At 36.2% G+C, this 22,547-nt stretch overlaps 1 long non-coding RNA gene and 1 other non-coding gene across 2 annotated transcripts; one reads left to right on the top strand and one right to left on the bottom strand.

The window, feature by feature from the left end:
* Window positions 1-47: 47 nt before the first annotated feature.
* Window positions 48-20,964, bottom strand: LOC120594423 (uncharacterized). The gene is made up of 3 exons (XR_005650568.1): window positions 20,650-20,964; window positions 2,901-3,055; window positions 48-1,454 (listed from the first exon to the last, which is right to left on the bottom strand). It is a non-coding gene; the product is annotated as an uncharacterized LOC120594423 (long non-coding RNA).
* On the top strand, window positions 2,892-3,056 carry LOC120594717 (U1 spliceosomal RNA). The gene has a single exon (XR_005650665.1). It is a non-coding gene; the product is annotated as a U1 spliceosomal RNA (small nuclear RNA).
* Window positions 20,965-22,547: the final 1,583 nt, after the last annotated feature.

Genomic DNA, 22,547 nt, shown 5'->3' with positions numbered 1-22,547 from the left:
GAACCAAACGAGCAATATAATTCATTCCCCTTCTTATAGGCCTTGGCATTGCCGCAGGGGTAGACACTGGCATAGCTGGCCTAGCCTCCTGCCTGCGTTATTACCAAAGCTTATCTAAGGTCCTATTTGACAGCTTAGAAGACATATCCAAAAGCATTGTCACTTTACAAAGCCAATTAGAGTCCTTAGTAGGAGTAGTTTTACAAAACCAGAGGAGACTTGATCTTCTAAAAGCCGAAAAAGGAAGGTTATGCTTATTTTTAGAAGAAGAATGTTGTTTTTATGTTAATCAATTTGGTGTAGCTAGAGATGCAGCCAAGCGGCTTATAGATAGAGCCTCAAAAATCTGCCACCAATTGAACGAGTCACGGGGGTCCTGGTCCAGAATATGGAATTGGGGATCCTGGCTTCTTCCACTTTCAGGACCTCTCCTCATTCTCTTCATAGCTCTCTTATTTGGTCCCTGTATCCTGAACTGTCTTGTCAAATTTGTCTCCTCACACTTAGAATCCATAAAGTTACAAATGGTTGTGACATCTGGAGTACCCTTATACCAGCCCCAAGGCCAAGAAAATCAAGAGGTTGATGCCCTATAAGAATTTAAAGTGCATCAAAAGGAGGGAATGAAGAAGAATTTTCACTCAAAAGGCTAACGTTATAATCAGCTCTTTGTTCTGCTTCTGTAGATATGCTTGCCACATAGGCTGTGGGGCAGGGTAACTTCAAAATTAACTAAATACTCATTCTCTCTTTTGCTCGTCTGTCTAAACAACAAATGTTATTTTATATAAATGTTGCCTATAACCCATAGCAACTCCTGCGCTTTGTAACTCTTTGTAACTGCCTGTAACCCATAGCAATGATGCTGTTTTCCCAAGTCACTTGCGTCAGGGGAATATTTGTTTTTATAGATGATACAAATAACCTAGAAAACAAGAAAAAAGTGTTGGGAACCTGGGATATGAGAGGGGTGATATGCAGAAGAAAATTAAGCCCCCGCCAGTGCCTTTACTGGGAAGCTGCTCCAAATCTGTGGTTGTGCCACTCTCCTGTTGGAGCTGTAGTGTTGTGTTTGGTGTCCAGCCCTGGAGTGGAGAGGTAGAGTTGTGTATTTCTTGTGGCATCGCAAGAAAGCTCTTCCTGAAGCCTGTGGCACCCATAGGCCAGATGATTTAGGGGCAGCCCAGGCCTTTGCAGACCATTCTTAGGACAAGCTGCTGTGTAGACTGTGCTCGTTCCTCACAAGACGACCCTTTGCATTCTGTTCTGTTCAGACTTTTCCTTTCTTTCTTCTTCTTTTTTTTTTTTGAGGATGTTTTGCAATTTTATTTTCTTTTATGCAGATTCTTGAATGAACACTAGTTCCTCTTGTGGCACCAGAAGGCTCCTGGAGTCACCTCTACTTCTTTCAGAAGTGTGACCCTCGCAGTTCCCTGGAGTCAGCCTCTTTTGAGCTGAAAATTGATCATGGAAAAAAAATAAAACAAAATAAGCATTACTCAGAGAATCATTTAAAATAGAGTCAGAAGGTTATTGGGGGGTGTGGGACCTGTGCACATCTTGTGCCTTAGTTTTGAGCTGCTGTTAAGTTGTTAAATCTGTTGTTAAACTCAGCTCAAAACAGAGTCATAAACATCCTGGACAACAATTGCTACATGGACAATATGTGGGCTTTATCTCCTCCTTGTAGTTTTTGCCTCCCTGGTTTGGATACTGAAACTAACCAATTCCTGTTAACCCAGCCAGCATCCATCATCTGCACCACAGAATTACACTTTGTGGTTTTTGCCTTTATAAACCCTGCCTTTCTTTGTTCTCTCCAGATTATAGTTTGAGTTGCTATCTGAATCTGAGTCTTGAGGATTCGAATCTTTAAGACCTCTCCCCTAAATAAACTTTTAAGTTGTTTTATAGCCTCAGACCTTTATTGGTTAATAAAATAGACCTAGTTGTATTTCCATTTACTCCATTAGAATGAACATGAAGTAGTTTCCTCTTACTTGACCTGTGTCTGTATCTTCCTTTTTGGCTGATATTTTATAAGAACCTGTTATCTCCCTCTCCAATATCTGGTAGGCAGTTAGAAACAGCCTTGTGAGCTAGAGACAGGCTGTTAGAAAGTCCAAAACAGAATGTTTTGGAAGCGGAGGGAAGGCAAGCTTGCAAAACAGGTACAGCTTTGTTGGGGAACATTCAGCCTTTGAGGTGAAGCTTTGCAGCCTAAGTGGCTCTAACATTTCTTTTCAAATCCATTTTGGATAAAGCAATGAGGTAGAACTTAAATTTAAACTAAGATTTAAACATCAGTAGGCACGAAGGAGAGAAAAGATCAGCAGGAAACAATTCGTGGAGAGATTCTGAACTATCTGTAACATATTTTCAATACCTGCTTCTCATTAGCAATGACAAAATCCAGCCATGCTTCGGACTCTGCAGAATTGCCTTCTTCCGCTTTTACAATCCTACTCAGTAAACTCTAAAATTCCTTCTGCCAAGCACTCTCTTCTCCCTTCCCACCCCGACCTCTGCTCTATTTCTAAAAGCATGTTCAAGCACTTATGAGGAAATTTGATCCATATGGGTTGGATCGGCTACATTTAACTCATAAAAACTGCTCTTTTGTAAGAGTTAGTCCATTGCCAAGTGTTTCAGAACAACAATAAAATGTTTTTCTAAGAAAAAGTCATAACTGAATTCCAAAAATTAATATCTGCATGCCCTCTCTCCTTTATATAAAATTTTATTCAATTTTACTAGCATTTATGACATTTTCTAATATGTATCAGGTACATATTGGGATAAGTACCTAGGGGTACAAAGACAAAGGATGTCTGGTTCCTGTACTCCAGGAGTTATTAGTCTAATGAGGGAAATAGAAATGCATAATGCTAATACTTAACCTGGTAGGGGAGATACCATGATCCCAAAGGTGCTTTTTTCCCAGGGTGAGGCATATCCATTCCATTTGGGATGTGCCGACCCCTGCGATTTCCCCAAATGTGGGAAACTCGACTACATAATTTGTGGTAGTGGAAGACTGCATTTGCACTTTCCCCTAAATAAGAAAAAAAAGGAGAAAAAAGAAGTGAATGATGATAATACCATTATAAGGTCCTCAGCATGTTCCTGCACATGTGACAAAAGAAGCCACCAGGTGCAGAGAAACTTCAGAGTCACTTGAGACTGAGCGACTTCTCAAGGCCCCAGTGTGAGTCAGAGACTGAGCCATCCTTTGAAGCCAGGCATTCCTTCACACCCATCTATTGCCTACCATCAGTGAGCAATGTGGTGCACTTGGGAGCTACCTTGGGTAGTAGGGGAAGAATTTTGCCAGACCCACCCCTGCCTGATTTTGTTTTTCCTTCACCCTGCCCTCTTCCTTCTCGCACACTCAGTATTCAGAGTTCTGAACATTGCCCTTCTGATTATCCCTGCCCAGTCACAGCTTGCTCTCTGCTTCTCATACCGGTGTGTGGCACCTCACCAGGTCAGGTGAGTATCTCGTTCGGCAGGTTTTACAATGGTCAGTTCGGCAGGTTTTACAATGTTCAGTCCTTGACACCAGAGCAATCAGCTCTATCCTGCTGCAAGACAGGTTCTTTACAAGTAGCAGAGCAAAGACCTTGAGCTTCTCCCAGCACTGCAAAACTTGGGTCTAAAAATATGTAGGAATGATGGGAAGTGTTTACAATAGCCCTGCCAGAAGCCCGGCAAATGTGTTTAAGGAAAAACACACTGACTTTCAAGTAACAGAATCAGCCATAGTCAGCTTTTGATGATTGGGAGAGAAATTTCTCTTTAAATAACAGGTTTTTAGTGGACATGACACGTGGAATGGTGGTTTTAGCCTAAACATGGGGACATAGTAGAGAGCCACCCAGAGACACAAATCAATTACATCCACTGGATGGGCATAAAGCTCAACCGAGCTGTTCCTGAGGGACCCAGCCTGGAGGGGCTGGTCTCCAGGTTCACCCAGGCCAGTTTCCAGAGATCTGCTCTGAGCTGGATCAAAGCAAGAATGCCCAGAATGATCTGGCACTTGGCTAGGGCTACTTAGTCTCTGGGGCCAACCTAGGTCTACAATAGATTTAGTACTACACAGAGCACTTTACAAGTTCTGCAGCCCTCCAGAAATGGGACTTGGAATTACTTCGGATGATCTACTTCTCCTGCCCCTTGGTGAGAGGTAAGAGTGGAGACAGGGACAGATGAGCAGACAGAAAGAATATCTGTGCAGTAAAAGTGAAATCTTTGCTAGCGTCCTGGGTATACACAGCCCTATTTCCACTCCCACTTAAAAGCATCCCAGAAATTTTGTGATCAATTTTCAATTTCTGCCTATCAATTTCTTGCAAGAGTATCACCTGGGCAAACTGGCATCAGTGTTCTGGACCCAGTGCTGATCAAATATGGCAGCAGAAAGAAGCCAGACACAAAAAGCCACATGTTATATTCTTCCATTTATATGAACTGTCCAGAATAGGCAAAAATAGAGACAGAAAGTATATTCGTGGCTACCTAAGGCTAGAGGTTGTGGGGAGGTGTGGCAACTGGGTGTTACAGCAAAGGAGTGTGAAGAATCTTCTTGGGACAATAAAAATGTCCTAAAGTTGATTATAGTACTAGTGGATGCACAACTCTAGGAATAGACTAAAACCTACGAAGTGTACACTTTAAATGAGTGAACTTTACCGTATGTGAATTATAACTCAATAAAAATAAATGTGACAGCAGAACTGAGAGAAAGTCAAAGCCAAGAGGCCTCATTAGGAAAGTCCCTGCTTATCTTGTTTGTTTTTGGCTCAGCTAGACAACACAGGTCATGTGGGAGAAAAACGCAAAATATGCAAGAAATAGTCTCCTCCTTGTATTGACCCTTTGCCACTTCTTCTCTCCTTCAGTCAGAAGTTTGGGTTTTCTAGGAAGCTGCTAAATGGCTACCTGAATGAATTTGCCTACAAAATTGCAGAATAGTGGATCCATATATGTCTCATTTAACATCTTGTAACTACTGCCATTCATTCAACTCATATTTATTGAGGCCAACTATGTGCCAGACACTATTCTCGGCAATTAGGACACATCACATCTTCACATTATGGCACTCCCATTTCAGTCAGAGAAGACAGGAGAACAGTAAACATTAAAAAATAAGTAAGTCATGTGACATATTAGGAGATAATAAATGCTAAGGAAAAAAAATAGCAGGGTAAGTGGGGGGGCAGGGTTGTAGCACAGGGTGGGGGTGGGAAAAACTGTAAGTTTAAAAAGGGTGAGCTGAGCAAATCCCATTGAGGTGTCATTTGAGCAATATGATTAACTGAGCTTTGAAATAGAATATAGAATAGGGTGAGCTTTTTATTTCTGCTTTTTTGGAAACTGTTTTCAAGATTCATTTCCTGAAAATCAATTACAAATAGATTTGTTTTCATATTTATATAACACCGAAACCCCAGTTGGGTTAATGTTGTGGAAATTGATTTCGGTGATCTGATTGATTCATCGCACTTAACTTATTGTACTGCAGTCAGAATATATCACAAAGTAAAAGGTACCGATAAAGACAATGAAATCACTTTGCCCCAAGATTTCAGTAAAGCTGTTTCTCTAGTTGAATATATTATAGAAAATGATTATGAGAAATTCTATTTACAGTCTGCGTGGTTTCAGAAGGCATAAACTCATTAAGATATATGCATTCCTATGTTCGTTGTAGCATTATTTACAATAGCCAAGATACCTAGATGTCCATTGATAGACAAATGGATAAAGATGTGGTACATATATACAATGGAATATTATTCACAATAAAAAAGGATGAATTCTTGCCATTTGTGACAACATGGATGGTGTTTGTTATACGCTAAGTGAAACAAGACAAAGACAAATAGCATATGATTTCATTTATATGTGGGATCTAAAAAAAACAAAACAAACAAACAAAAGAAAACAGAAACAGACTCAGAGATACAGAGAATAAACTGATGGTTGCCAGAGGTGGGGAGATGGGTGAAAAAGGTGAAAGAGAATAGAGGTACAAACTTCCAGTTATGAAATAAATAATCCATGGGGAAGTAATGTATAGCACAGGGAATATAGTCAATAAAGTTGTAATAACTTTGTACAGTGACAGATAGTTACCAGACATTGTGGTGATTGCATCATAAGGTATATAAATGTCAAATGCTATATACCTAAAATTAATATAATATTGTATAACAATAATAAAAAAATTTTTTGAGTGTTTGTGATTATTTATGTCAGATGCATGTCTGAATTATCCTTGGTGACATGTCAAGTATTTATTTGAATTATCCTCTGTGACTATCCAGCTAGAAAAACTACAAAATGAAAATAATTCCAAATATGTTATATTATCTTACAATAAATTTATGTGATAAATCCCTTATGTTAAATATCAAGAGACATTTTCATATTTATCTACATAAAATCAATTCTCCCTGTCTCCTCAAAATAAATATAGAATAAATAGTTACAGAACATAATTTTGAAAACATATTCTTATGCCTCAGTCCTATTCTGCAAGAAAGATGTGGCATTTGAACTGAGACTTGAAGATTTCAAGAAGCAGTTGCAGAAAAGGAAAGTATTTTATTATGCAGGGAAAGACATGGAAGCAGGAAAAAGATAGTGAATGCTGCTTGGCCTGCTTAGGATCTACGCACACAGCGTCTGGAAAGCTAAAGACCAGACTAGAAAGTTTGTTAGTGCTGCCTGAGCAGTGCCCAAGCAACAGAAGGATGCTGAGCAGGAGGATGGCATGATGAGAACTGAGCATTAGAAGCTAATTCTGGCATAAATGCAGCTAGGGAATTGTAGCTCCTTATTCCTGAGTGTATGTTAGTGATAGGATTTTTGTTCTAAAATGCGTATACATGCTTCATATTGTTTCTACAGCATGGACAAAGTTTTTGACTTATAAATTATAAGTCAACTGTCCTTGGAAAGCATTGTCTTTGTCAGATAGCTTACATTTTAATTGAGAGACAAGACTAGAACACGTGAAAAAAAACAGTGAAAATCAAGATTCAGTTCAGACTAGGAGTTCCTGAGGAGAACCAAAAAGAGGGACATCACTGAAGAGCTATGAGAGTGTAAGGAAAATGCCTAAATGGGGGACCTCTGAGAACTGAAAGCTAAGGGGACTAATAATGGCTATTGCTCTTATGTAAGGAGTTATGAATTCTTAGATGTCTGCTAGGTATCCTAGGTGTCCTTCCTCTTTTTTATTAGAATTTATATTTTACAGGCTGAGTGACCCAAGGGAAGCTGACTTAGCACTCCAAGAGTGGGTCCTGATCAATCTAAATAAACTTGCCTTGCTGATCCCACCTCTCCTTGCCAGTGATTGGTTCAGGGATCCAGGCTTAAGCCAATCAGGATATTGCATTCTTCTGGCAGCTACTTATTATTGGTCTAAAGATAAACAAGTGACCAGAAGCCCAATAAGACTGAGAAGAACTGTTATTTCATAGTTGGAGGAGAGGCTCTCTCAACAAGGCAGCATGTTGTCTCTGTTACTGTTGACAACTGGCCCTGAAGGAAGGCAGCCTGAGGACAATAGCAGCATGTGAAGAATGACAGAGTGAGGGACTTATGGAGATACAGAGAGGAAGCCCTGATCATGCTATGCTCAGACCTGCCTTATGTTGAAAATTCTTGATATGTGAGCTAATCCATTTTCTTGCTAAAGCCACTTTAAGTTCAGCTTTCTGTTGTTTACAGCCGAGAACATCCTGAGTGATAGATGTGCCAGTTAGCCCACCCATTCAAGAAAGATAGGTCAAGGGAGAATGAATAGAATATATAGGCCCTGTTTTTAAGAAATCTAGCTTACTTGCTCTTTTTTATATGTGCATCTCCATAGATAGATCAGGAAGGAAACCATATTAGGTGAAAGGAAGTTGTAATTAGATGACACCTGATACCTAAGGTTAGGTTATAAGAAGATTCAAAACACTCAGGGCTTGGCTGTAGACTTCTGACGAAGCCCCTCTCCCCTCTGCCTCCCAACTGCTGAGTGGGTAACACCAGCCAGGGGAATCGGAATCACTGAGGTCATTCAACTCCCCTGTCAGAGTAAAAGACCCATGAAACCATCTGATTCTGAATGTCCTGAGGTTTTGGTTTCACTGCAGTCAAAGTAGTCTTGTCCAGAGAAGAGGGCATCTCTAATTTTGGCAGGCCCTAGAATATGATGGCTACAACAGGTAGAGAAAACTTAGTGGAGGAAGCCAAATTTGAGGTGGCTGTTAAATCTTTTTATTATTTGTTGTCATTTTTTAATAAAGAGGCTAATTATAAAATGAAATGTTTAGTAGTTCTTATTTTAAAACATAAAAATAACATCAGGTTGTCTTACTGTTTTTGTTTTGTTTTGTTTTTGTTTTATTTTTTGTACCTGTGGATCAACGGCTATTGACGGAAAACGGGCCTCATCCTACCTATATTAATAAAATCGAAGTCAATAATCAGTAACAAGAAACTTGAAGGGAAACAACCAAACCCTCATTTGCCTGGAAACTTTTCGATGACTCCCCGTTGCCAGCAGTCTGGGTCCCCAACATGGTATATAAAATCTTCCAGATCTGGCCTTCCTTTCCTCTTCTTGACATATACTACATGTCAACTGACTTGTATTTTTACAATTCTCTGAAGATGCACTCGCACTTTCAGTTCCCTGCCTCTTCCTGGAATGTACTTCCCTCCCTACCCTCTGTTTAGCCTACTTCCTTCTGTCCTCTAAGATCCAACTCAGGCATCGCTTCCTCCAGGAAACGTTCCCTGACTCGCTTCCCCATCGCTGGTTGGGAGAAGGCACTGCTCATCTGGCCTCACATGGGTCTTACCCTTTGAGCTCCATTATAACCTTCAGTATTCAGCAATGTTTGTCTTTGAGTAAATCAGAATTTTTGCCTGTTCAAGCACATCCTGTCCTATTCTTGTCATCTAATATTAGGAAAGGCCTAGAACCTGGAGGACTGGGAGTGGAGGTAGAGCCTTATCTTTCTGCTAGAGACAGAGCTGGGTTGCCAGTAAAGTTTCCCTGTGCAGACACTACAAAGGCGAGACAGAACTTTGGCAAAAGGCTGTACGAGATACTGGAAATTAGTATCTTGCCCTGCCCATGTCTCAGCCAGAAAACTCCTTTGACTTCATAAACTCACAAACTGCTAGGGAAGTTGAGGGCTATTGCTATAGCCATTGGTTTTCAGAATAGGTGGAGGCTTTGTTTTGTCTTTGATGCTCACTTTTTCAGTGTAAACTGAATGAGATGTAGTGGAGTTGAGGAGTAGTGGATAAGAGGCCAGAGAGGAAATATTCTCACAGGATTTTATGTAGGAAATTCCTCCCTGACTTGTAATTGTTCTAGTTAGGAAATGAAATAATTAGTTACACTCAGCAATTCCCAAGAGAGTGCATGATAGCAAGATTCCAGAACACAGAAACAGAAGTTAAGGGCAGACTCTGTTCTTGGGATACCTGGCCCATCACTGGTGAGCAGTGAGGCCCAGAAAAGGAAGGCAAAGGTATCTAAGCTCTGTACAGAGTACAGGGAGGATCCATACTATGAAAGATTAACATGTAGTGTAACACGCGCCTGCTTGGAGGGGCACAGCTCAGTTTGGAGAAAAAGCCCTCCTTTTCTCTAACTTCTGTTTCTGTTCTTTCCTTTGTCTGTCACCTCTCCTTCCCCCTTTGCCTACTCTTGGCTACTGTTTCCCCCTCCTCTTTAATCTACCCTTCCAGTGTGCTCGCTGCCAAGAAACATTCACTTTCTCAGTGGGTGTTCTGATCATAATTCAAATAAAAAACTATTACCTTCCTTCAAGAAATTAAAAGTGTTTTTGAGGCTTAAACACCTCAGGCAGAGATCAAGTAATTATCAAGATTAGATCCAAGAAGCAGAAGGGAATTATCAACTGTATATTTTGGGAAGCCCCTCACCCAGTACCGAGGTTTCGAGTAAGGAGTTATATTTGGATTCAGGGACAAAAATGGGGAAGTGATGATTGCAGGATGAGGGAGAAAGGCCACTCTTTACATGAGTGCCACAGTTAGAGCTAATTGCCAATACTAATCCTGAAATAGTTCTAATGACAAGGCACTGTGTCGAATAGATTGAGATAGCATCTTTTTTCAAATTGCTAAGATTCCTTCAACATCTTCATGAAGAAAGGAATTTGAAGAGTTATTACTATTATTTTATTAAGGAAGAATTGGAGCTACTATTGTTATCATTTGGCTGTATAGTAATCCAAGCTCAGGGGTCTTACCCCATGCTCTGGTTGTGTCAATGACAGAGATAGGGATAGCCCAGTAGTCTCCCACCAGCCAGGCCTAAGGATCCTTCCTTTCAATCTAAAAATTCCCAAAATAAAGACAACATTCCACCCTCCTTCCTTCTCCAGGGATAGTGTGAAGATTTGTTTGTTATAGCAATGAAGTGCTTTAAGAGCCTAGTATGGAGGTGATATTGAAAAAAAGATAAAGTACAGTTAGAAATACTATTTAAAACATCCTTTGTAGATTCACTTTAATTCGATGAGGCATTTCACTGAACACAGTTGGCCCTCCATGTCCAACTTGGAGTAACACTGAAATTAATCAAAGTAATTTCCATGCCCCAAATCATGGTACTGATTTTTATTATATAGCTTATGACAAAAAAATTACTTGGGAAGTTCTAGGAAATAATATGTAATTTATCATATCTTTTTTTAAATTGAGATATAATTAATATGTAACATTAGTTTCATATAGGTGTATGATATAATGACTTGATACTTGTATATATTGCAAAATGATCATCACAATAAATATAGTTAATATGTCATCATACATAGTTACAAAAATTTTTTCTCATGATGACAATTTTTAGGGTCTACTTAGGGACTAATGGACAGCATGGTGACTATAGTTAATAATAATGTATTAAGTATTTGAAAATTGCCAAGGGAGTAGAACTCATATCTTGTAAAGGAAGTATCTTTAATGTATTTCAATAAATACTTATCATTTATTTTTTTGTTTTTATGACTTTCTTATAATAAAGGTAATCCAAGTTCATTGTAAACATTTCAGAAAATACAGAAATAAAGGGGGAAAAAAATCACCTCTTACCTCACCATTTGAAGATACTATTGTTATCATTTGGCTGTATAGTTTTTCAAGCTCATTCTCTGCACATATACATAGACTTTTTTTTTTTTTAATCCAGAAACAGGGTCACATTCTGTATACTGTTTTGTAACATGCTTTTAAACATTAAACGATATATTATAAACTTCTTTCTAGTCATGTCAATGTGTATAGTTCAACACATTTGTAACAACAACATGATAGTTCACTGAATGGATGAACCATGAAGTGTTTCATTAAGCCCAAGTGCCTGACCCTTGGTTGGTCTCCATTTACCACAAGTATTAGTAAAGCTAATGAGCACCCAGGCCTGTGCACTTGTCTGGGTAATTCCAGGAGAGAAATCCCAAGTGGTGGAATTATTGGGTCAAATGAGATATACATGTTGAATATTAACATGTAATGCCACACTGCCTTCCCAGAAGGCTTCACCAAGGGGTCCATTTTCCCCACACATGTGCCAATAGTGAGTTTTGGTCTTTGAAAGTATTTTTTGTCAATCTAATATTTAAGTAGAACGTATTTGGAATGTTTATTAAACATTTAAATGTTTATTTTCTAATAATTCTTTTACACATATGTTTAGAGTTTTATGTTTTACTTATGGTTTATAAGAGCATTAATTAGTAAAAATATTAACTTTTGATTAGAAATATTTACCCCCAATTTTCTCTCTAATTATATTTATAGCTAAAAGGCTTATTTTTAGAATCAAATAACTACCTTTACTTTGAGTCTGGCTTCAGTGATCAGTGGTTTTTTCTTTTTAACTTTTTATCTTGAAATAATTGTAGGTTCACATGGAGTTGTAAGAAACACTGCAGAGATTACATATACTCCTCACTCAGTTTCCCCTAATGGTAATATCTCGCATAACTATAGTATAGTATCACAAACAAGAAATATAATACCGAATGCTAACTGTAATTTAAAAAAATTTTTTTTAATTAAAAATATAAAAGAGAACAAGGCAGAAAAAAAAATAACATTGACCTTATTTGGATCTCCATTTTTACATGCACTTATTTCTGTATCTAGTTCTATGCAACTCGATCACATGTGTAGATTTATGTGACTCTCACAGTCAGGATACAGAATAGTTCCTCATCCTCCTCCTTAAGCCACCTCCTCCCCAGCACCTCCTTAACAACAGGCAACCATAAATCTGCACTCTCTTTCTATAATATTGTCATTCCAAGAATGTTCTATCAATGGAATCATATGGTATGTAACCTTTTGGGGTTCGATTTTTAAAAATTCAGTGTAATTCCCTTGATATCCATCCAAGTTGTATATACCAATAGTCTGTTCCTTCTTATTGCTGAGTAGTACATCACGGTATGGATATAGCATGATTTGTTTAACCTTTCATCCACTGGAGGATATTTGGTTCTTCTTCTTTTTTTTTTTTTTTTTTTTTTTTTTGCAGCTTTTCGCTATTATAAATACAGCTGCTGTGAATATTTGTGCACAGGTTTTTGTGTGACTATAAGTTTTCATTGCTCTAGAATAAAGTCCAAGAGCATAATTGCTGCATAATATAATATACACATGTTTAGCGTTAGAAAAATGGCTATGCTTTCTACCAGAGTGACTATAATGTTTTATATTACCAAGATATACTTTCTTTGTATCTTTGCCAACATTTGGTGTTATTATCATTTTTATTTTATCCATTTGATAGATATGTAATGGAATCTCATCGTGGTTTGAATTTGGATTTCCCTAATGGTTAATGATGGTGAACATCTTTCCATGTCAATAAACTATTTATCCTCTTTTTATGTCTTTTGGCATTTTTTAATTGAAGTTATTTTTTACTGTTGAGATTTGAGAGTTGCTTACGTATGCTATAATTCTACTTACAGCTCCTTTTTTGGATATGTGGCTTGCAAATATTTATTCCCAGATTGTAGCTTATCTTTTTATTCTCTTAGAGGGTCTCTAAGAGCAAAATTTTTATGAGATCCAATTTATCAATTTTTCCTTTTATGGATCATGCTTTTGGTGTCAAGTCTAAGAATACTTTTTCTAGCCCCAGGTCCTAAAGGTTTTCTCCTAAATGTTTTTTTTTTTTACCTTTTAATATTTAAGTCTGTAGTCCATTTTGAGTTCTTTTAGTATAAGGTGTGAAGTTCTGATTGAGTGTCATTTTTTTTTTTTTTTGTCCGTGGATGCTCGATTACTCTAGCAGCATTTGAAAAGGCTATGTGTCCTCCACTGAGGTGCCTTTTCACCTTTATGAAAATTATTTGGCATATTTGTGTGAGTCTATTTCTTTTTCTCTATTCTCTTCTATCCATGTGTCTATCTTTCTACCAATATTATATGGTCCTCATTACTATAGTTATATATTAAGCCTTAATATTGACAGAGTAATTCCTCCTACTTTATTTTCTTTTTCAAAATTAGTTTAGCTGTTCTAGGTCTTATGTGTTTCCTTGCAGATTTTAGAATAAGTTTGTCTATATCTATAAAAAATCTTGCTGAGATTTCAGTTGGAATTACATTTCACTGAGGCATCAGTTTGGGGAGATTGCTGTCTTTACTATGTTGAGTCTTCTGTTCCTTGAACGCAGTGTGTCTCTCCATTTCTTTAGGTTCTTTTTTATTTTTTAATCAGCATTTTATAATTTTCAAGATACATATCACATAATTGTTTTGTTAGATTTATACCTAAACATTTCATTTTCATTGAAGAAATTGTAAGTGGTATTGTGTTTTTAATTTCACTTTCCACATGTTCATTGTTAGTATATAGAAATGTGATTGACTTTTGTGGGTTGATTTTGCATTGTATAACCTTGCTGAACTCAATTCTTAGTTCTAGCAGTTTTTTGTAGATTCCTTGGGATTTTGTATTTAGATAATCATGTCATCTGTAAATAGGGACAGTTTATTTCTTTCTTTTTAATCTTAATGCCTTCTATTTCTTTTTCTTGCCTTGTTGTCTGGCTAGAGCTCCTAGTACTATAATAAATAAGACTGGTAAGAGCAGACATGGTTGGCTTGTTCTCATTCTATGGGAAAAACATTCTGTTATTCATCATTAAGGATGATGTTAGTTGTAGGTTTTTATAGATGCTCGTTATCAAGTTGAGGAAATTCTCTATTGTGAATTTGCTGGGAGTTTTTGTCATGAGTGGGTGTTGAATTTTGTCAAATGATTTTTATGCACTGATTTATATGATCATATGATTCTTCTTCTTTAATGTGCTGATATGATAGATTACATGGATTGATTTTTGAATGTTGAACCAGCCTTGCAACTCTTGGATAAATCCCACTTGCTTGGGGCATATAGTGCTTTTTATACACTGCTGTATTCTATTTGCTTATATTTCATGAAGATTTTTGTTCCTATGTTCATGGGAGATAGATGTCTATAGTTTTTTTTCTTTTTGTACTGTCTTTATTTGATTTTAGTATTAGGTTAATACTGGTCTCATAAATTTAGTTGAGAGGTGTTCTCTTCACTTTTACTTTCTGAAAGAGATTGTACAAAATTGATGTTAGTTCATGTTTAAATATTTGGTAGAATTCTCCAACAAAGCCATCTGGGACTAGAGATTTCTTTTCAGAAGCTTTTAAATTTATGGATTCACTTTCTTTAGGGGTTATGAACTAGTCAAGCTGTCTATTTCATTTCTGCAGTTTTCAAGGAATTGGTCCATTCTTCTAAGTTGTTGAATTTATGAACATAATGTAGTGGTCATTATTATTATTATTTTGGTGCTTGCAAGATCTGCAGTAATTACCCTTGTTTCATTCTTGATGTTGGTGATTTCTGCCTTCTTTCTTTTTCCTGTCTTTTGTTTTATCTTTGATGTTTTTGCTAGAGGGATATCAATATTGTTGATTTTTTTCCCAAAGAGCAAACTTTTTGTTTCTTTGGTTTTCTCTATAGCTTTCTTGCTTTTAATTTCATTGATTTCTGCTCTTATTTTTATTTCTTTCCTTCTGCTTGCTTTCGGCTTCTTTTTTCTAGTTTCTTGAAGGTAGAAACTTCAACCATTGATTTGAGACCTGTCTTCTTTTCTATTATAAGTCTTTAACGTTGTACATTTCCTTCTCAACACTGCTTTAGCTCCATTCTACATATTTTGGTATGTTATATTTTCATTTTCACTCAATTTTATTTGTGTCTTAAAATTTCTTTTGATACTTCTTTGACTCGTGAATAATTTAGAAGTGTATTGTTTAAATTCCAAATGTTTGGAAATTTTTCCTGCTATTAATTAAATTTATTGACATTTGTTTTGGTCCAAGATATGCTCCAACTTGGTAAAGGTTCCACAGGTGCTTAAAAAAAGTATATTCTGCTGTTGTTAGGTAGAATGTTCTAAATAGGTAAATTCGATCTGTTGGTTAATTGTGTTGTTTGTTTCTTCTATATCGTTGTTGATTTTCTGTCTAGTAGTTCTATCAACTGCTGAGCATGGGATGTTAAAGTCTCCAACTATAATTGTGGATTTATCTATTTCTCCTTCAGATCTACTAATTTTTACTTCTATTAGTGTTTTGAGGCTTTGTCATTTGATACATGCACATTTAGGATTGTTATGTCTTTCTGGCGGATTATTCCTTTTATCATTATGTAAAGTCGTTCCTTATCACTGGCAATTTTTATTTTGGGGGGAGATTGAAAGTTTACTTTATTTCATATTAACATAGCCACTTCTAATTTTTTTAAAAATTAATATCTGCATAGCATATCTTTTTCATTCATCTGCTTTCTACTTACCTGCATTGTATTTCATTGAGTTTCTTGTAGACAGAATATTAATGGATCATTTTTTCTTATTTGCCCTGTCAATTTCTGTCTTTTCATTGGTGTATTTAGACCATTTATATTTAATGTAATTATAGATATATTAGGATTTAAGATTGTCATTTTATTATTTTTTTTTCCTGTTTGTTTTCTCATTTGTTTCTTGTTTCTTGTCCCTTTGTTCCTCATTTCTTTCCTTTATGTGGGTTACTTGAATTTTGGGGAGGGATTCTACCTTGTTTTATTTGTGGTGTTTTTGAGTATATTACTTTGTATAGTTTTCTTAGTGGTTGCTTTGGGTATATACATATACATACACACATATGGGTGTATGTGTATATATATACATATGTGTGTGTGTATATATATATGTGTATGTATATATATATATATATGTATCTTATCAAAGGCTACTGGTATCAACATTTTATCTATTCAAATATAGTGTAGAAAACTCACTTTTGTTTAGGTGCTTTCCTGCTCTGCTTTTAAAATATAATTTTCTGAAGTATTTTCTCTACACATATTGAATACCATATCAGATGGTATTCTAATTTTGCTTCAGCTATTGTATATGATTTGAGAAATTCATGATAGGTAGGGGAGTCTATTACATTTACTCGTTTCAGTGGTTACCTTTTATTTCTGAAGTTCCAAGCATTCTTCTGTTATTATTTCCTTTCTGTTTAGATAATTTCCTTTAGTCATTCTCTAAGGGTAGATTTGTCTGTGCAAATATAAAAGATATTTCTTTTCTTAATTTAAACTTCTAAATATTTCCTAGACTATGGCAATACAATTAATTTTTATATAATGACCTTACATTTTGTCGCCTTGCTAAACTCAATAGTTTTAGTAGCTTTTTTTGTGGATTTTTTGGAATGTTTTATATGGACAATAATGTCATCTACAAATATTTTACTTCTTTCTTCCTACCTTTTCTTCTTTTCTTCACCTTATTGGGTTAGCTAGGACCTTTAGTATAATATTAATTAGAAGTGATGATAGCATACATCTTTGCTGTATTATTTATCTTAGGAGGAAAGCATTTATTCTTTCACTATTAAATATGATGTTAGCTCTAGGTTTTTTTGTACATGTATTTTATTAGGTTGAGAAAGTTCCCTTCAACTATTCATTAGCTGAATTTATTTCATGGATAGGAGTTAAACGTTTTCAATTTTTTCCACATCTAACATGCTTTTTTCTTTTTCAAATTTTATAAATATGCTAAATTACATTAATTGATTTTTGAATTTTATACCAACCTTGCATTTCTGGTATAAACCCCATTTGGTCATGATATATGTGTTGCTGGATTTGATTTGCTAATATCTCGTTAAGTATTTTTACAGATATTTTCAAGAGGATTATTGGTCTGTATTTTTCTGTTCTTTTAAGAACAGAAAATGTTAAGTGGGTGTAAGTGGGTCTTTGGTTTTCGTATCAAAACCTCATTGGTTTTCTTATCAATGTTTTGGTATCAAAATATTTCCCTCATAAAATTTTTTTGATAGGATTAACCTCTCTTCTATTTTCTGAAAGCATTGGTAGAAAATTGGTATTATTTCCTCCTAAAAATTTTGGTAGAATCTATCAATAAAACCATCAGGGTCTGAAATTTTCTTGGTGCATTGTGTTTATCTGCAGATTCAGTATTTATAATAGATACAAAGCTATTCAGTATATCTACTTTTTCTTGAGTGAGTTTTGGTAGTTTGTGTCTTTCAAGCAATATGTCCATTCTATCTAAGTTGACAAGCTTATTGGCATTAAGTTGTTTATGCTATTTCTTTATTATCATTTTAATGTCTATAGAATCTGTAGTGATGACTTTCATAGCGTTTCTGACATTAATTTTTGTGTTCTTTGTTTTGTTTACTTGATCTGTTTGTTTAGAGGTTTTCCTACACTATTGGCATATTAGCTGCACCCTTTTCTGTGTGTTTGTTTTTAGGATTTACAATGTACATTTTTAACTCATCACTGTCAACCTTCAAATAATATTATATTACTTTATGTAAAGTGTAAGAAGCTTACAACATTATGCTTCTGTTTTCCCCTCTGTCCTTTTGGCTATTTTAAAAAATTATTATTCATTTTGGTCCTACATATCTTAAAACCTCCACAAAAGTGTTATTGTTTTCATTTTGGACAGCCAGTTATCATTTAAAGATATTTTTAAATGAAAACAAAAAGTGTGGTTTTCTTAATGTTTCTTTTGCTTGGGTTTTGTTGAGGTTCTTGTATCTCAGGATTTGCAGTTTCATCAGATTTGCAAAAACTCTGGCCATTATTTCTTCAAATATTTTTTAGTCTCCCCCCTACTTCTCTCCCTCTGGGACTCAATTATACACATGTTAGATGACTTATTATAGGTCATTGATGGTATTTTGATTCTTTTCAGCCATTTTTTCTCTTTGTGTTTCCCGTTGGATATATTGCTATGTCTTTCAGTTAATTATTTTTTGCAGTGTTTAATCTGCTGTTAATCTCACCCAGTGTATTCGTTCATTTTACACGTTGTATTTTTCATCTCTAAATGTTTCATTGGTGTCTTAAATGTATTTCTTTCCTCATAACGTTTTCCTTTAGATCATTGAAAATATTTATAATATTTATAGTAGTTGTGATAAGGTTTTTGTGTGCTAATTCATCTGTGCCGATTCTGGGTTTGTTTGTATTAATCGAGATTTGCTTATATTAATTGTGAATTTCACATTGTTAGATGCCGGATTTTGTTGTATTCTTTTGAAGAAAATTGCACTTTGTTTTGGCAAGCAGTTAAGTTTTATGCACTTTTTAAAAGGAGTTTGTTTTAAAGCTTTGTTTAAGTGGGTGTAAGGCAGCCTTTATTCTAGAGTTACTTGAACCCCACTACCAAGGTATGACTCTTCTGAGGACTTGGCCTAGTGTCCTTTGTATTATTAAGTCTCTCCATCTTCCTGAATGAGTCCTGGCAGTTGTGTACAACTATAATTTCTTGTGGTTCTCATGCCTTGTGGAATTTCATTCCGTGTACTAGTTGAAGACTAAAGGGGACTCTTGCAGATCTCCAAAGCACTCGTTCTTTGAATGTCCTTTCCTTTTAATGCTATGCCCCATACATTCTAACTTCCTTGGCCTCCCAAAAGTATAATCTTTTCCTTTCAACTCAATGAGTCCTCTGGGATCTCTTTAGGTTCCCCTTCTCTGTGCTGCAGCCAGGACATTGCCTCCAGGAAGTAAGCTGAAGCAGTTGTAGGGCTTATCTTGTTATTTTCTCTGCTCTTGGGGATTGCTTTCCTGCACTATCCCATTGTTCAAGCTCTAAAAATAGCTTTTTGTTTAGTTTATTTGTTTTCTAATTTTCATGGCAGGAAGATAATTCCTGTAGTAGTTTATCTTTTATGGGTAGCGGCAGATGTTCTGCATAATTTTTTTATTGTTACTATTATATTGTTTAAAAAGCTCTCACCAAAAAGAAATCTCAAATGCATTTAAATTTGAATAGCATTCAGTGTCCAGAATATTTGGTAATAAATTCAAGGTCAAAGTAAAAACAATAATTATCATGCTCACAACCTAGTGTGAGCACTTGACAATCTATAACAGATGTTATAGAGATTAATTGTTGTTTGTATATACTGTGAAAATAAAACATTTTTATACTTAAATGTAATTATGCCTAAGAAGGACATGATAAACTGAAAGTTTATCAGTGCCAAAAGGGAACAGGCATAATTAGAGGACAGATGCTTGATGACTTCTTTTCTTTAAGGAACTGACAAAAGAACAAATCAGAAGGTGACATAGGAGAAAAACTGGGAGTCTAAGGAAAGACCAGGGAAAAAGAGAATTTGTGAAAAACAGAGAATTTGTGGAACTTCAAAACCAACAAAAGAGACAAGTTCAGACTCATAGCCTTTTGCGGCTGAGGGAAAGCAGTGGAACCCAATACACAGAGACAGGGTCTCAGGAGCCCGGATCCTAGGCTCAAAATTACTACTTACTTTATAGAAAGAAACTAAGGCCAGGAAAAACAACCACTTTCTGCAGTCAGAATGTGACAAAATGAGCCTGATTCCATGAGGGTTTCCACATGTGATTAGATGCAGTTTCTTTATACAAGGCAAATTTAAAAAAAATTATTTTCTCTCATAGTGACTTTGCTTTTGGTTTCTAAAAAAAGTGTTTTAAATCTGAATCTTTACTTGTGTTGACCAAGAATGTATAGCTTTTTTCCTTTTAGAAAAGCATAAAGGCCAATCAGTCCCTGAGCATCTACTTAATTCTTTTTGTTTCATTAATGACTATACTTATGTGCTATCTCACAACGCATCTTTGAACAGTCTTCTATGGAATTAAACTAAGCAATCACCTAAAGGTTTTGATCTGAGGGATACTATGAAGGGTCACCTGCCTGAAATGCTACTTGCATATGTCTGCTGCAATGCCAAAAACCTAACCATGTAATTCTTCTAAGAAAGGTGAGACCACAAGCTAGCTACCCAGTAGTCACACTTTAGTGTGACAAAATGTATTAGCTTAGCTTCCTCATGACAAATTACTGAAACTAAGCCATGGAGAAATACCAATTGGGTAGGTGGTAAAGAAAGGAGTATAACTTAAGACATGAAAATTTCTCTAGACAGGTCAAGCATGGAGTTTTCGAAAACTTGGGGTTGGATCAGAAGAGGAGGTGGAGAGAGAGCAAACACAACAGCACTTACACATTTTCTTGGGGTAGGTCTTGGTCGGTATCTCATTCTTAATCACTGGTTTGTATTCACAGATTTTCCGTCCAACTTAATGGCTCTATGGGCTGAATTTTCAATGATCCATCTGGTGTCCTGGCAACGGGCCTCATGCAGTAAACCAGAGCATGCCCTATGCCACCTGGCTATACAAACATTGTCTGGGCTCAACCCTGTCTTTCTCCCACATCCCACACGAAGATAACAAGTCACCAACCACATAGTAAGATTAACTTTAACTTATAGCAAGGGAGAATTCATTTCAGATAATTCCTTCCCTCTTGACCTTAACTTTCCTCAACCACTTAACTTCATATTATCTTGTGAAAGTTCCTCTCAGTAAAATGTGGAAGAGTTTATATTGCTCGGTGGCTTCAGAAAGGCTAGGTTCAGGTTTATGATCAGTTTATTTCCTTAGATCTTTTTTCTCTCAACCCTAAATTTTATGGGTTCTGAATCAGTCACGTTTTATAACAACTATGTCATAGATGTATTAGCTTTTCTTTTATTATGCAGTATGACAACAGAGGTGTGGCAAGTTAGGGGATGATCTGTTCTTTCAAGAGACCTTTGTTCCTATAAGTATACTCAGCACATTCTCACCCACAGACTAACCTCAGACAGAATAACATAATAATTATATCACAAAAATAGCAAACAACATCGATCAGATTTGGGGATGGGGCTAGGAGTAGATTGTACAAAAGATTTGTCATTCTTAATAGAGGGCTTTGGGAAAGTGTGGATGGTTAATGTGAAGGTTAAAAGCAAGTTGAGAGAAAAAATAATAGGAATAATAGCTACATAATCAAACATCATTAGCACTAATTAAGACCCAAAAGTTTATAATAGTTGGCCAGACATGAAATCGCTGAGCTCCCAAGTGTTGAGATTAGTTAATTAATGTGGGTAACTGCTGAGGTTTGAGTTGTTAGCATTTTATATCATATTCCGAATGTTTAAATTCTAATAAAATAGCACTGTGTCTTTCGAACCATGTCTGTTACCCAACAGGATGTGTTCACATTTACTCAGACACACCTAAATATTACATGGTGGTGGTCTGTTTTCCTTTTCTATATGTCAATTGTGCTTTGCCTTATGGTTTGTTGTCAGAGTATCTTTCCAGCTGAATCTTCCTTCTTTACTCCTTTCCTTCCTCCCCGCATCTAACACACACTGTTAGAATAAAATTCCTAAAACACCACCTTGCAAATGTCCTCCCCCTGCTTAAAAACATATATAGATTCTTAATTACCTATTGGTTAAGTTTAAGCCACATAACTGGCCACTTTTGGTTAAGACTGGTGAGCACTGCGAATAGCAAGGCAAACTTCCATCACTGGAATTATCTGAAACATACATACATTCTTGCTATAAAATGTACTAGAGCTGCCAGTCATTTCTTCTACCACTGTTTGCTCTCTGCCCTATCCCCTCCCCATCAGAGAACCTACCCAGGCTGAGGGTAGTGGGTCAAATGAACTGACCCTGCTTGCCAGAGTTTATTGGCCTAGGGATAAAAACTCGATCTATCAGATTAGTTAAATGATCTTTCTCGCCATTTGGAAGTGGGCTCAGAAACCCATGTCATTTATGTTGACACTTAACTGCTAGGCAGCCATGTTTGCACCCTATGTGTGACACAGCACAGAGAACTGTCCTCTACAGAGAAAACAATAAAGTAGGCATCAAAAAGAGCATCAATAAATCAATAACAGAAATAGCAACAATTCGGTATAAGTCAGTACTTACATAGGCTCTCAAAACCCTCTAGGAATTATAAAAATGCAAAATGAAACAACAATCATTTTCTGTCCATCAGATCAGTAGGTAAAAACAAATGGAATATATTCAGTGAGAATGGCAGATAG

This window comes from Pteropus medius, unplaced genomic scaffold (assembly GCF_902729225.1).
Source record: "Pteropus medius unplaced genomic scaffold, Ma_sr-lr_union100, whole genome shotgun sequence".
NCBI lineage: Eukaryota > Metazoa > Chordata > Mammalia > Chiroptera > Pteropodidae > Pteropus > Pteropus medius.
The sequence above is the reverse complement of the archived record's forward strand: the minus strand, read 5'-3'. Positions and strand labels throughout refer to the sequence as shown.